This window comes from Pseudochaenichthys georgianus, chromosome 21, assembly GCF_902827115.2.
Source record: "Pseudochaenichthys georgianus chromosome 21, fPseGeo1.2, whole genome shotgun sequence".
NCBI lineage: Eukaryota > Metazoa > Chordata > Actinopteri > Perciformes > Channichthyidae > Pseudochaenichthys > Pseudochaenichthys georgianus.
The window spans coordinates 36553334-36570727 of NC_047523.1; positions in this window are offsets into that span (position 1 = coordinate 36553334).

Genomic DNA, 17394 nt, shown 5'->3' on the forward strand with positions numbered 1-17394 from the left:
TGTTGTCGATGGATAATGAAAAGTTGGAAGATGCCCAGGAATATTAAAGGCTCTAGACATTGTTCAGGTTTCTGGCAGACATCTCTCCTCAATCTTGAGTGATGGTCAAGGGCTAACTCCTCTTTTATATCAAGGTATCATGTTGCTCAACCACCCAGGAAAAGCTTATGCCAAGGTACTCAAAGGAAGATCTGACCAATTGTATTAAACATCTTGCTGTCGTGCTTAGCTGTCCCCCTTTGTTAGAAGCATCATTATACTTCCTGTACATAGTAAAACCATTTACTTCTGAAAGGATGAATGAAAGGGTGTCAGAGGCCTCGGTGTGGTGAGAGAAGGAATTCCTAACTTTTCACATGGAATTCACAAATTATGGTAAATATTTGCATCTTACAATATGTTTTTTCTCCATTCCTTTAGCTTTTACATTAAAACACACACACACACACACACACACACACACACACACACACACACACACACACACACACACACACACACAGCGAGCAGCATAGGACAGACAGGGCCCCGAGTAGAGGGCTCCACCTATGCTTATATAACTAGGGTTACAATACGTAATCCACTTCATATCCCACACAGGCTCCGGCCTCTACTGGACTCTAATGGGTACAGTGGGTGGAGCCCTGATGCCTAAACGCCCTGTCGTCCAACAACATCGAGTCACCACACTGCCCCTGACCGGCTTTTGGTTAACAGCCACTGCACCGCAACCTCCTCTCCTCCGGTTGTGACCGGGGAGAAGTGGGGGCCGTAGTTTACCTGGCTGTAGGGCACACCTCGTGAATAGTGTGCCCTGTCCCCCAGCCCGGTATGGGGCTCACTGTGCACCATATTTCCCTGGTCCCTAAGGAGCATGGGAACACATAAGTGCACTATGTCCAGGGCTGTTCCCACAGCCCCTCAACATTCCTGTGTTGCCTCAGCAAGCACAGATGATGAGAAGGAGCCAGACATGTCCAAGAGATAAAAACGATAAAGCCGATAATAACCTTATGAAGGGACCAAGACACCACCGTACATATGTCCTCCACACTCACTGTGTTAAATAAGGCTGTTGACACAGCCATACCCCGTGTAGAGTGTGCACGGACCCCCGTGGGGAAGGCTCTTCCCGCCTGTCCGTAGGCATGTGAGATGCACTCGCAGAGCCATCCTGCCAGGCATTTCTTGGACAGAGCTTTACCGGCCACATCGCCCCCAAAAGTACACAAACAGTTGTTCAGTGCGCCTAGTGGCAGCCGTGCCACTAGGTGTTCATCTGCCTCCTGAGACATCGCCCCCAGAACTGAGGAATCGCCCAGGGCTGGCCCACCATCATCTGTGTCACCTCTGCGAACCACGGCGCGATCTGGGGCCACTAAGATGACTGACAGACGCTCTCGTCTCACCCTCTCCAGGAGGAGACATGACATGAGGTCGGCCCCCCTGTTCTCCAGTCCCGGGATGTGGAGGGCCCTCAGAGATAACACAATCTCTGAAGCCCACAACCACAGGTTCTCCGCTGTGGTCAACAAGGCGGCGGAGCGGACTCCGCCCTGCCTGTTGATGTACGCCACTGTGGGGCTGTTGTCGCTCCTCACCAGCACATGTTTGCCCTGTATTAACCTGTTAACCACGAAGGTCATCGCCGACGGGGACCCTGTTTTTTTTTTTCACGACACTGTGTCTCAGGGCATCTTAATATTTAAAAACTATTAATGTGTTATACCAGATTAACGAGACGAATCTCAGCTAACTGACAATACGAACCGTTTTTACAGAAACAAAACACAAGTCTCACAAGAAGTGTTAGCATTAGCCCTTAGCTAAAACGGGCAGATGCTACTTCCGGTGCTAACTAACAAAAACGATCTTTAAAACTTAATATTTTCTGCACAAACTACATATCATCTGAAAGCTGATACTCCACAGATTATTTGGTTATAAGTATTATCACTGTAGGACACACACTTACTGAGCTAGCAGCCAGAACAGAGAAGAACAAAAACAATAGTTTTCAAAACCATAACAATAATGTTGTCTTACCGTTGCTGTTTTGTGATCAAAGCTCGTGTTCAAGGGAATAAAAACGCTGTTTAAAGTTAATCCAATGTCTCTTAGTCACTTTAGAATTGTTCCTGATAATTTATCATTACATTCATGACAGCAGAGTTGGTATAAAGTTTCGCAGTCCTGAGCTAATGCTGTCATACGTGCTGTTTACGCAAACCTCTCTCTACTTGACGTAAGTGTTTAGTGGGACTTACTAACTGTCACTCGATTCTATTGGTTCTAACGGTTCAGAAAAGGTGTCAATCACCCAAATCGACCAATGGGTTCCAAAGATATGATCCTGCGTAGTATAAACTACGCCCGCTCCGGCTCCATTACGCATTACGCAGCAGGATCCTACCGCAGCAGGACCCTACCGCAGCACCGCAGCACCGCAGCACCGCAGCACCGCAGCACCGCAGCACCGCAGCACCGCAGCACCGCAGCACCACAGCAGGACTGCACCACAGCACGCAGCGACGATAGCAGGTAACAGGTAACAGAGCACATTTCAAGGACGTTGATTTCTTTGCTTTTAGATCTTTTTCTTGTGTATCCTCTTTCCATTTTAGCAAATAATGGCAGCCAGAAGGGAGAGGTTCACCACCGAGCAGGTGCTAGAGATGCTAGCTGACGATAGCGAGGCTATGATCATACCAGATGACTCTTCGTCGGATGATGAAGATCACTTCCAGCCAGACCTGGATCCGGACAGTAGTGACTCGGATGTTGAACTTCCACCACGGGAAAGGTATGTAATCTCTCTGTTTTTATATATGATGTGTTTGGTGGAACTGCGTCACAGTGCTAGCTTAGCCAAGAAGCTACAGGAATGATTAGCCAAAATGCTAAATAGTGTTACTTGTCTTTTTGGAGTTACATTTTCTAAATGAATGGCCAGTGAATGAATATATATATATATATATATATGTGTTTATTTATTTGGTGTAATATTATTCATTTATAGTCCAATATTATCCTTTTTATATATTACTTTTGTGTTTGGTGACACTGCGTCACAGTGCTAGCTTAGCCAAGAAGCTCCAGGAATGATTAGGAAAAATGCTAAATGGTGTTACTTGTCTTTTTGGAGTTACATTTTCTAAATGAATGGCCAGTGAATGAATATACATGTGTTAACTTATCTATTTGGTGTAATATTATTCATTTATAGTCCAATATTATCCTATAAGTATAAGCCAGTGAATTAATCTAATCTCTTTGTTTTTCCACATTTGTTTTCAGTGATGCAGTTGATGCCACTCAGCCTGTCTCAACAACGCCACGACCATCCACCCAGCTATCCCCACCCTCACATCCACAGCCGTCTACTTCCACTCAGCCTGCCTCAACAAAGCCACGACCATCCACTCAGCCATCCCCACCCTCACATCCATCAACGTCTGCTTCCACTCAGCTAGGCCGTTCCACTCGAATGGTTTCTGCTCCCCCTCCTCATCCATCATCTTCTGATTCTGAGACACCCAAAGAGCTGCCATACAAAAGGAAAGGAAAAACATCTCTAAAACCCAGGAAGCGTGGCCGAGGTGGGTCTTCCTCTTCCAGAACAACCGAGGAAGAACTTAGGTGGCACAACAGAGAGGATAAAGACCGAAGACCAGAGCCATTGAGGTTCATACCAGCCAGGATCCCAGGCCCAACCGTTGACAGCACTGCAGCATGGTCTCCCCTCTCCATGTTCAGGCTTTTTTTTAGCACTGCCGTGGTTAATATAATCATTGTGAACACGAACGCCCACGCCCTGAGGAGATTACAGGCAGGAAAGAAATATCTTTGGAAAGTGCTGACTGCAAGGGATTTTTACACTTTCCTGGCCATTATCATTTTCACAGGCCTCGTCCACGTTCACCAACGATCGGACTACTGGAGGAAGAAATGGCCGTACTACTTCTCATTCCCAACTGATAGGATGTCCCGGCAACGCTTTGAAGCCATCATGTGGTCTTTGCACCTGAGCAACCCTGAAGAAGACGAGGAAAACGATCGCAAAAGGAACACCGCAGAGTACGACAGACTTTTCAAAATCAAGCCCCTGTACACTGACATCATTGCTGCCTGCAAAGCCCACTTCCAGCCCTATCGGAACATTTCCATCGATGAAAGGATGGTTGCTTCCAAGGCCCGCATCAGCATGAAGCAGTACGCGAAAGACAAGCCAACAAAGTGGGGATACAAACTGTTTGTGCTGGCGGATTCCTCAACGGCATACACCTGGAATTTTTTTGTGTACACAGGGAAGAGTGAGTTCACCGAAGGCAAGGGACTCAGCTACTCCTCCGTGATGGACCTCCTGCCACTCCGTCTGCTCGGTGGGGGCTACACACTCTTTGTGGACAACTTTTACGCCAGCCCCACCCTCTTTGGGGATTTGTCCACTAAAAACATTGGCTGTTGTGGGACCATTCGTAAAAATCGAGTTGTGGAGAAGGAAGCTGTTCAAGATGAGGAGTGACCCCAGCAGGACAAAGCCACACACCCAGAAGTCCTTCAGGGAGCAGCTTGCTGCAGAATTGTTGGAGTTTGCTGAAGGCCCTGCACCTCCACCACCCCCTCCTCCACCACTCACATGCATGCCCGAGTATTATGGGGAAGATGCCACCAAGGTCAGGAAGAACTGCAGGAGGTGCCTAGATGCTGGACTCAAAAGGGTGAAGACACCTGTGTACTGCAGGAAGTGCCAGGTCCCTCTGTGCTTCACTGTCAAAAGGAACTGTTTCAGGGAGTGGCACGACCTAAATACTGGAACATTCAGGTAGGTATAAAGTTCAGGTAGGTATAACGTTTTGCGAGTGTTTATTTAAAAAAAAAAAAATACTTGTTGTTTTTATATACCTAGTGTGATTTTATTGTATAGTACGTTGGTAAAATGTTTGTTTTTACATGCCTATAGTGTGTTGGTAAAATGTTTGAAATAAATCTGCCCCAGTTGGAGTCAAATGTTTCCTAATTTTTATTGTACAAGTACACACACACACACACACACACACACACACACACACACACACACACACACACACACATCTAAACACACTGACCTACTGTGTGGTTTTATAGTATAGTGTGTTAAAATATTTGTTTTTACATCCCTATAGTGTGTTGGTAAAATGTTTGAAATAAATCTGCCCCAGTTGGAGTCAAATGTTACCTATGTTTCCGTTTTTTTTATTGTGCAAGTACACCTACACGCAATGACCTACAGTGTAGTTTTATTGTATAGTGCGTTGGTACAGTTACACACACATACACACCTACACATACCCACACAACTACACCTACACACCCACACAACTACACCTACACATACACACATACCCACACAGCTACACTTACATACCCACACAGCTACACTTACACCTACACACACACACACACACACACACACACACACACACACACACACACACCTACACTTACAAAAATATTTTTAACATTTTAATTTTTTTAAGAAATATTTTAATTTTTTTAATAATTTTTTTTTATTATTTGTTTGGGTGGAATGAATACCTATAGTGATTATTCAATGTAATACAATGATTTGTATAGTCTGGTACCTGAAAAAGGTCAAATGGCACTGATGGAACCAAATGTGCCCAAATGTGCCCAAAGCTTATTCCGCCTGGACTTTATTTTCATAAACCTCTCTAAAAAGGTCAAATGTTACTTATTTTGCCTCAATCTTGATACAGGGTACTTATTATATGTTATACTTTAGATTTCTAAAGCTTTTAGGCTACTAACCCATCATTCAAGGTTGGTCTTCACTATAAGTAATGGGTTTTCTTTAGGCGGAGACAGGAATTTACATTTTTTTGCTATGTTCCATCTGAATTTATTCTGACACAGAAAAATATATATTGATTCTGATACTTCTACATCAAACTCACAGATGTAACCTTGCTTTGATAACAAAGAATATTCATATAAACCTTTTAGAGGTGAAGTTATAGTCATTTGTTCTGGGCATGTCATTTTCGAGCCTGAAACCTGAAAAACAGGCTCGGGGCTTAACAGGTTAAGGGTTTGAAATGTCCATCCACTCCCTTAATACACAGCTGTGCTTCCATTCCCCATAAAATTGCGTTAGGGGATGTGCAATCAGCTGCGGGCCCCAGCTAAAAAGCTGTGTTACTCTCAGGTGACCCGTTCCGCCACAAAACTCCCCGTGAAGGGAAGTTCTGCCCATGGAGGGTCGACACAGAAAGGGCCGATTCTCTACTGAGATCTTTGAAGCACGTGCTCCGCCATGATGCATTCACCCAAACGGTGAAATGCATCAAGCAGAGTTTTTACACTCGGCGTTGTGTGTCTCCTAACCCTGCTACGCCGGCCATAATGTCCTTGTACCCACACAGCGCGGTTTATCACTCTCACATGCGCATGCCCACTAGCTGCTTCCTTTACTGGAGTTACAACTGGGGCAGTGAGTGGGGAATCTGTACGGTTAACATTATGTGGAAGTGTGGATTTGTGGAGAGAAATGACACTTAGACTGGGATACATGCAATCATTTTTATTTTAAAAAGATGATCGTGTCACAACAGTAGCATCATACAGGGAGGAGGCGGGATTCACCCTCGCGTCCTGGGTGGAGAAAGTGACTCTCTCCGCCAGGACGCTTCCTCCCACCGCCAGTCAGCTTCTGGAGGACGGTACACCCCACCCTGAAGCCCTTTGCCGAGGCGGAGCCGGAGCGGGAGCCTATCGGGGTCGGTCAGCCCGGCCCCACGAGTACCGGTATTGAGCCGGTTCTCCGGGACGAACCGCGGAGGCAGAGGGAGCAACGGGAGCCACGGGGGCTCTATACCGGCGCCTCTCTCTCCGTCTTACCACCGCCGAGTGCTCTCCTCCCCGAGGAAGAGCCTGAGGACGAGCCAGCGGCAGCATGCAGCTGAGCCGCGCCCTCTCTTCCTCCAAGCGACTGAAGTGCTGGGTGACCAAGGTGATCGACCCGAAGAGCCCTTCCGTGGATATGGGGGCCCAAAGGAGATCATCCCGGTCTTTCTTGGACAGTGCGGTCAGTCCCAGCCACACGTGACACGACGCCACCGTGGCCAGGGACATCACACGTCCAGCTGCAGCAGCCATGTCACGATCTGTCTGTGTTGTGTTTTGTCTTGTCTAGATCTGTCTTTGGTTTTCTGTCTGCATTGTGTTTTGTCTTGTTTAGATCTGTATTTGGTTTCCTGTCTGTGTGTGTTCCCTCCTACCTGTTCCCTCCTACCTGTTTTCTTGATTGTGTTCACCTGGTGCCCCTGTGTTTTCTCCTCCCTCCTCACCTGTCTCTTGTTTCCTTGATTAGTCCTGTGTATTTAAGTTCTGTTTTTTCTGTCTGTCATTGTTGGTTCGTCGTTTGTCCGTGACTGTGTTCACCGGAGAATGTTCTGTTCAGTGTTATCTGCATTTGGGTCCTGCTTGCTTCGCTCACCCGTAACAGAACGAACCAACCAAAAGATGGACACAGCAGACAGCCTGTACGAGGTGACGTACAATTTAATGTGCTTTAAAAACGACTGTCGATATGCCTCCAGTAGTGAAGAGAGCCAGTCAATTATCTCAATGCCACGCCAAGAAGTAACCTCAAGGCCCCGGTTAAAGGAGTTACTACCCGAGTGGGTGGAGGACTTTATCGGTAGCTTTGAGGTCTAACCTGTTTCCCGGCCTGCTAGCCCCTGGCATGCTAGCCCCCTGCCTGCCACAGTTCCAAACAAGGCTCCTTTCAAAGACCCTTTCGCTGGGTCTCGTCTGGCCTTTGGAGGACCTCCTAAAGTCTTCAAGGCAGCATGGAAGGAAACGCAGGAGGATTCCAGCCCCGGCAGCAATGGTTCCGGCTCCGGTCCTAGCCCCAGCAGCCATGGTTCCGGCTCCGGTACCGGCCTCAGCAGCCATGGTCCCAGCCCCAGAAGCCATGGTTCCGGCTCTGGTTCCGGCCCCAGCAGCCATGGTCCCTCCTCTAGTCCCAACTCAAGTCCCTTCTCTACTCCCTTCTCTAGTCTCTACTCAATTCCCTTCTCAAGTCCCTTCTCTAGTCACTTCCCTAGTCCCTTCTCTAGTCCCTTCTCAAGTCCCCTCTCTAGTCCCTCCTCTAGTCCCTACTCTAGTCCCTCCCCTAGTCCCTACTCTCTTCCCTAGTCCCTTTTCTAGTCCCTTCTCAAGTCCCTCCTCTAGTCACTTCCCTAGTCCCTCCTCTAGTCACTTCCCTAGTCCCTTCCCTAGTCCCTTCTCTAGTCCCTTCTCTAGTTCCCTCTCCAGTCCCTCCTCTATAGTCCCTTCTTTAGTCCCTTCTTTAGTCCCTTCTCTAGTCCCCTCTCCAGTTTCCTCTCGAGTCCCTGCTCAAGTTCCCTCTCGAGTTCCCTCTCGAGTCCCCTCTCCAGTTCCTTCTCAAGTCACCTCTCGAGTCTCCTCTCGAGTTTCCTCTCGAGTTTCCTCTCAAGTTCCCTCTCAAGTCCCCTTTCAAGTCACCTCTCGAGTCCCCTCTCAAGTCCCTACTCCATGTCCTGTGCCGTTGGAGGCCCCGCCGACTACTCTTCTGCCGGGGGTCTTGCCAACCCTATGTTCTGTGCCCTTGGAGATCCCGCCGACTACTCTTCTGCCGGGGGTCCTGCCAACCCTATGTCCCATGCCGTTGGAGGCCCCGCCGACGATTCTCCTGCCGGGGGTCCTGCCAACCCTATGTCCTGTCCCGTTGGGGGTCCCGCCAACTACTCTTCTGCCGGGGGTCCTGCCAACCCTGTGTCCTGTGCCGTTTGAGGTCCTGCCGACTACTCTTCTACCGGGGGTCCTGCCAAATCCATGTCCTGTCTCGTTGGAGGTCCCGCCGACTACTCTTCTGACGGGGGTCCTGCCAACCCTATGTCCTGTCCCGTTGGTGGTCCCGCCGACAACTCTTCTGCCGTGGGTCCTGCCAACTCCATGTCTTGTTCCGTTGGAGGTCCCACCGTCACCTGTCTCGCCGAGGGTCCTGCCAACTCCTAGTCCTCTTCCGTGGGGGATCTAAAGCCAGTTGAGTAGCACTTAAAATGTGTTGGCTCTATGAAACCTAGGGCCTATACTACGAAGCTGGTTCAACCTAACCTGGATATGTTAGAGTTAGCCGGTTGGCCTAATCCAAAACATACGCGCTGTCCATAAACTGTACTACGACGCCGGTTATCAAGTGGATCGCTCAAGCCAGCCGTCTAGTTAGGTGCGCGTTCACATGAAAGTGGTGGTATTTGTAGCATTCGACCAATCACAAACATGGAGAAGCGCACTGACAGCGCAGCGTCATACTTCCTGAATGAAAAGTGAACTTTAATACTTGTCAAGTATGAAGAAGTTAAACTTTAAACATCCATGACTTAAACACTTTTTCCAGGATAAAAGCCACATAGCTGCACCTGCAAGGTGAATACAGCTGGCAAAAGAAAAAGTGTTTGAATGCGTACATTAACAGGTTTATGATATCACTGCCCAGTCTAAAACACGATCTGACTTTAATTACATTTGTCTCGAGTGTTTCGTCAACTTATGTGTTGCTTAAAATAATACTTCTGCATACAGTATGTGACACTGTGAGTGTTGCACGGCCAGATACGGCTCAAGAACCTGACTCAGATAAGGAGATATATGATACATTATGATGTGATATGATGTGATATGAATGATAATGGGACACATCGACGTCTGCACCCAGTGTACTTATGTTGTGGCAGCTATTTAAGTGCTTTCTTGACGCTAATGTTATAATAGTAGATTGCTCTGAAGATGGGAGGTGATATTCTATTCATTCATTTTCACGTTCACACAGTCGGTGATTTTTGCCGGCCGTCTTTCGTGCAACGGCAGCTTTTCTGTATTTCCTTTCTCCTGTAATATGACTTGATCGCTTTAAACTCCGCACACTGAGCTCTGATTGGTCAGCAGGCGGTGCTTTCACTGAGTTGAGCTCTTAGCCTGCAACCTAACCTGGTCCCGACCAGGTTAGCCGCTAAGCATCAGTTACCATGGAGATCTAGCCTGCTAAAAAGAGAACCAGCTTCGTAGGACCGGAAAGCCGGAGTTTCCCCTGAATTTAGCCGGCTAAGTGAAAATCCTGCTTCGTAGTATACCCCCCTGATGTACTTGATATGATTCTGTTTTCTTCAAGTTTGTATCTTCTTGGTCGAATGCACTTATTCTAAGTCGCTTTGGATAAAAGCGTCAGCTCAATGCAATGTAATGTAATGATTAATGAAAGGGTGTCAGAGGCCTCGGTGTGGTGAGACAAGGAATTCCTAACTTTTCACATGGAATTCACAAATTATGGTAAATATGTGCATCTTACAATATTAACACACACACACACACACACACACACACACACACACACACACACACACACCTTTCTACCTGACTAATGAAGCCCATTAGACTGGATGTGTGTCAGGAACTTTACACAACAAACATCAGCACATAGTTATTGCTCTCATTAAGGATTCACACCTTCTTGTGTTCATGTCAGATGATCTCAAACTCTCATCTCAGAGGGATCCTCCCAATCAGAGGTGTAAAGGACATCATCCATGCTGCAAAGCAAACATATGATGTAAGATCCAAACATCAACACATGATGAAAACTCTGTGAGGAGATGAAAATAGTTATCATCCCATGATGGAAGTTGCATCTTCCACTGAAAAGACAAACTTATGAATTATACTTGTTATGCAGTTGCAATTCATTTAAAAAGTTTAAAGTGATGTGGGTGATTTGATGTATATGAATGCACCTGACAATTGCCTGGTCAAGTTAGATGCTTCGTATCACAGCGCACTGAGATTTGTGACAAACTGTAAAGCATTAACCCATCACTGTACCCTGTATGCAAGGGCTGGTTTGCTTTCACTAACTGTACGGAGGCTCAGTCACTGGTACATTTTTATATACAAAGCCATGTTAGGGAAACTTCCATCTTACATCTGCTCCCTGATCTCACGTAGAATTGTAAGTGGCTACTGCCTGAGATCGAATGCTGTAGTTTTATTAAATGTGCCAACTGCTAGGACTGTCTTAGGGAAGACAGCATTTAGATGCGCAGCTCCTCTGTCTTGGAATAGTCTGCAATTGAAATGGAAACTGAGCAATCTGGTGCCACTAAATGTTTTTAAAGCTAGGTTGGATGCTACTCAATCGGAAGCTGTTGGTACCTGCTCATGTGGATAGTTATGTAAATTGTAAATCCCTGTAATGATGCTGTATGATGTCCTTTTTGTTGTTCTGTTTATGTTTTTATGTTTCATGTGGAACCTACTTGAGCAGAGGCCTGTACTACGAAGCTGGTTCAACCTAACCTGGATATGTTTGAGTTAGCCGGTTGGCCTAATCCAAAACATACGCGCTCTCGCTAAACGGTACTACGACGTGGGTTATCAAGTGGATCGCTCAAGCCAGCCGTGTCCTATCTAGTTAGGTGCGCGTTCAGGTGAAAGGGGTGGTATTTGGAGCATTCGAGCAATCACAAACATGGAGAAGCGTACTGACAGCGCAGCGCGTCATACTTCCTGAATGAAAAGTCAACTATAATTAGACAAATATGAAGACGTTTAACTTTAAACATCCATGACTTAAACACTTTATCCAGGATCAAAGCCACAGAGCTGCACCTGCAAGGTGAATACAGCTGGCAAAAGAAAAAGTGTTTGAATGCGTACATTAACAGGTTTATGATATCACTGTCTAAGACACAATCTGACTTTAATTACATTTTACTCGAGTGTTTCGTCAACTTAATGTGTTGCTTAAAATAATACTTCTGCATACAGTATGTGACACTGAGTGTTGCACGGCCAGATACGGCTCAGCGGACTCAGATAATGAAATATATGATACATTATGATGTGATATGCCGTGGACTGTACTGTTACTTTGATCCGGTTACTTATGTTGTGGCAGATATGTAAGTAAGCTTTCTTAACGCTAATGTTATAATAGTCGGATTGCTCTGAAGATGGAGGTGATATTCTATTAATGTTCACGTTCACACAGTCGGTGATTTTTGCCGGCCGTCTTTCCTGTAATGGCAGCTTAAACTGAATTTCCTTTCTCCCCTAATATGACTTGATAGCTTTAAACTCCGCACACTGAGCTCTGATTGGTCAGCAGGCAGTGCTTTCACTGAGTTGAGCTCTTAGTCTGCAACCTAACCTGCTCCGGGCCATGTTAGCCGCTCAGCATAAGTTACCATGGAGATCTAGCCTGCTAAAAAGAGAACCAGCGTCGGAGGACCGTAAACCCTGAGTTTTCCCTGAAGTTAGCCGGCTAAGCGAAAATCTTGCTTCGTAGTACAGGCCTCAGGCCTCCCTTGAAAAAGAGAACAATGATCTCAATGGGATACACCTGGATAAATAAAGGTTTGAAATGAAATGAAAAAGTGCATTAGCCCGCAGCAAATATTTAGATAACACCCCCTCTTGTGTTTGTTCAAATCTGAGCTTCTTTGTTATTTGTTTTGCACCTGCGCCGGCCACTCATGCATGTTGGTGCGAGTCCCTTGATGTGTCTCAATTCAAATACTTCCCTTTGAACGCTGCCTTGTTGAATAATGTAAACACTTGCACATTGCGTGAATTTCAACCAGGTAGCGTTGTCTCAAATCGCACATGGATGCTGTGCCCTACCAACCCAGTCTCACGGCATTTCGTGTTCACCAACACGATTTTTAATCTATTGATTTGTGTTCACCATCACGATTTGCCCCTTTTTTTCGTGTTGCACAGCACGATTTTAAAAGCAATGTATTTCTACTGCCTGCAGCACGTCTTTTTCTCCGGTCGGGTCGTGGAAGACCGGAAGCTGTGTGGTTCATAAAAACATGTTCTTACTCAATATCAAGCCACATTTATTGCTTTTATTTTAAATCGTATAATTTCGGACTTTTGTTGCCGTCTGTGAGGAAAATAAATGGGGCTCAGAGCCTCAGGATACTGAAATCTGTATTTTTTAAATCTTTTTTTCCTTCTAATTTGTTATTCTTTTCAAAATAACACACTGTTATTTACTCACCAATAACACACAATTATCCTTGCTTTTATTTATTGGTTTAATTCCATAATCTCGGGCTTTTTTGGCGTCCGTCAGGAACTGAATTTCAAAATAAATATAACCGGAAACAGACGTAGGCATTTCGAGCGATTACCCAAGATCCTCAGCTATGGTTTTAAGCTCGCTGATTGGATGTGTTAACCGCAATGCATGCTGGGATTTGGTGTTTATATTATATGAAATCCGGAAAACATTTTAAAATAATACTTAATTCCGAGTGCTCTTGCTTTTCTCTTTGAAAGTCATCACATACAGTAACGGCATTGTAATACACGGTTCGGCTGCATTACATATTACAGATCTGCCGTAGTTCTTTATTTAGAGAGCCCTGATGAGAAGACCTTTGGAAAAACTGGAAGAAATGCCGCCGAAACTGAATACTTGACGTGGATAATAAATATATCAACAATTAAAAAACATCTTCAATTTCTCTTCTCACACAATACGTCTCCTTGCAGTATCAACACTAATTCGGCTGACTTTTACATTTGATCTAATTCATAGATAATACAAAGTTATTATGGCTGTGTGTACCTTGTGTGCACCTCCTAGTGGTTAAAGCACGTTATTGAATTATTGTTTGTATGTGTTATATTTGATTAAAAAAATATTAAGAGTACATACTTTCATAGGGGGAAAGTATAAATATAGAAATATAGAATATAAAAAATCAAGAAGATACTATAAGTGAGTGTTGTGTATGATATGTCAATAAACCTTTGAAAATCTTGAAAGGGATGTGCAAAATAGCCATAATATACAGTCTTTAATTAACTATTAGTAGAGAATAACGAGTAATGAATATACTTTATTACTTGTTTCCATTCATGTCAATTGCAGATACATGTTTACTCTTCTCAAGCACCAACTATCAAATATCTCTCCTGATTGTTGGCACTTGACAATCACCTTACCTGAATTTTACTCAGGTGTAACTAAAGTCTGATTTAAGGGTTGTTTATATTTCACATAATTAATCAGAATCTGCAAAGTAACTCAAATAAATGCAGTGGAGTAAAAATACCAGGTTAACCTCTGAATTATAGTGGAGTAGAATTACAAAGTAGCAATGAGCTGTCATGTGGGTATATATTAATGCTGCGCATTATGGACATAAGCGATTTTCACCCATTTATTAATTATATGTTTTACATTTGATAACACCAATGTGTTTAATACTGGCAACTTCTAATTGTGGGAAAAACGAAAACGTTCAGTAGAGACGTCCCATAGAACATTTTGCGAAACACAATAGCCAGCATGTGTAGTTCTGGGGGGGTGTTCGATTCCAGTTTTGGATAGTCTGGCGTGGTTTCGTTCCATTTCACACAGCTGTTTGACGCTCTGCATAACCTTACGGGGACTGTAGTCCTAAACGATAGCTGGGGATTATGGGTAGTGTAGTGTCTTCGGCCATCCTAAAATCAGAAATGTTGACAATCGCAATGATGCTCGAAATGTCCCTGATAGGCCTACGTCTGTTTCCGGTTATTTTTATTTTGAAATTCAGTTCCTGACGGACACCAAAAAAGCCCGAGATTATGGAATTAAACCAATAAATAAAAGCAAGGATAATTGTGTGTTATTGGTGAGTAAATAACAGTGTGTTATTTTGAAAAGAATATCAAATTAGAAGGTAAAAAAGATTTAAAAATACAGATTTCAGTATCCTGAGGCTCTGAGCCCCATTTATTTTCCTCACAGACGGCAACAAAAGTCCGAAATTATACGATTTAAAATAAAAGCAATAACTGTGGCTTGATATTGAGTAAGAACATGTTTTTATGAACCACACAGCTTCCGGTCTTCCACGACCCGACCGGAGAAAAATACGTGCCGCAGGCCCGAAACACATTACCAGTAGAAATACATTGCTTTTAAAATCGTGCTGTGCAACACGAAAAAAAGGGGCAAATCGTGTTGGTGAACACGAATCAATAGATTAAAAATCGTGTTGGTGAACACGAAATGCCGTTGGCCCTACACACGATTGATGCTAGATAGCTTGCTAGGGAGCAACATTTGCTGTACCAAGTCATTACATTACAGTGACTGCTCAATAAACCCAATACAATGAACAGTAGCTTCCCTTTAACAACAATTTGAAGGTACTGCTTGTTAATGGTGAAAAAAACAACTTTATAACTTGTATGCGTCCATGTAAACAAGCATTCATCACAACTTCTGTGATTAATGCTCTATCAAGTTTGGAGTCACGAGTCACTCTAGCATCACAGCTAGCATACATGTATAAACATGTCATTAGAGATGCAAATGATAATCAAGATGCATGTTCTGGATGTAGGTATGACCTTGAGTTGTTATTGTCAAAGTGCTTCAGATGACAGAGTACTTTAGAAAAGATGGAGAAAAACTGAGCACAAGTAGAATAAGGAACAGTGGCCATGGAACGTCCAAACAAATGACTTGAGATGCTTTTGTTTCTATTCAGGCATTCCCACACCCTCACTGACATGTTGGCAATGCCTGCAGTTCACAGACCGTCAGACACCGGCTGCTTTGTTTTTTTTGTCAGCCTACTTGTCTCTCATATTCACTGTGAGCGTGAGAAGAGTGATCTGTGTTTCTGTTCAATGGGACTCATTCCTGCTGCAGACAGTGAGGGGAAAACTCATGACCAGATTTCTATAAGAATTGTGTGTGAGGATTTGCAGTAGGCCCATTATATCTTTATTTTTCTTAAAAGTTATTTTGCCAATATTATTATCCTGCTCTTGCATGTGATTTATTTTAGAAAACATAGCCTGACCTCTATAAACCTTAATTTTAGATTTTATTGTTACAAATCATACCCATATCTTCACTTTGTTTGGACATAGGAACTAGAAATATACTGTACATGCATTTTCTGTATAGCATAGTTCTGTATCAATACACTTACATTTATATCAAGTGTAAATATAAGACATGTTTGACTTTTAGTTTGTAAAAAAATGTTGCATTGATAGAAAAAAAAGTTTAAAAGTCATAATAAATTACAATATATATATATATATATATCCAATACAATCAATAACATCAGGGTGCCACATTGCATACATAATACAAGCATGTTCGCTTTAGACAGTCTCTGTCTCCCCCTGCTGTCTATCTGCAGTTGTTGCAGGACTTTTCCACTCATTTACAATAGAAATATTTGCAATTATGATAACAGCGGCATGAAAAACACCCCCTCATTACATGGTGTATGAGGCCGAAGATGAAGAACGATGGCTACCCACAGTAGATGTCCACAGGTGAACACGGCCGAGGAGCTTTCCGCATTTCTACGTATGTGGAGTTCTCGGGATCTGTGTCATTGCACTGAAACACAGAAACACAGAAGCAGCACATTTATCACTGTTTTATTCTCTTAGTCATAACTTAATGAGTAAAACAAGCCCCCAGTGCTAGTGATATAGGAATCAAAACATGACTTGTAACTGCCATAAAGAAAAACGTAGTTCAGTTCAACAGTGAGTAGGAAATCAGGTTGACGGAGAAAGTAGAAATTGTAGGAAGTAACTTATAGTTCTATTTCGTCCCTACTGACCGCCAGAGGCGGTGCTTTAGCACTGGATATGTCCATCGCGCGCATGCGCAGCTCGAGTACCAATAACACCTGTGACCCATATCATCCGGTATCGTCAGAGGATCTGTTCCCTTTTCATCTTCTCGCTGCGCGAGGGTACCGTGGCTACGTTTTTGTAGCCTACAGCGTTCAGGTTTGAACGTTTGATCTGAGGGATTTCTCTGCAAACAGCTGGCCGCGTGCAGCTTCGCGACTGACAGTCGGAGCTACGGGTCGTTAAACGCGTCCTCCAGGAGCTGTGGCCGGCTGTGCGCTGTGCAGAGCCTCGACAGACAGGTGTGTGTCAGCTTGTTGCTGGTGATGGCTGTGTTTCCGCACCCTCTCCCAGCCAAGTTGTCCTGATTACCGTCTTATTGTTTGTGTCTTAGACTTTGTGGTGACGACAGTGTTCCCGCTTCCTCTCCCATAAAGTTGCCCTTATGCTCTTTTGAAAGTTCTGCTTGTGGCGTTGTGCCCGAGCCATCATTAGCATTTGAGTCCCAGCTTTGGCTGCGTCCCTCATTCAATTTAGTATGGAAGCCCAGAGGGTCATACTTTAAACCCGTTTTTCATTTAGATGCAGAAAGTAAGGTAAGTACTTTCTATTTCTTAGAAGCTATTATCTGGTCTTAACATTTGTGTTCTGACTTGGTCGCTTGATTGTTAGCAGCAGCCGCTTGGCTAACACCTTGCT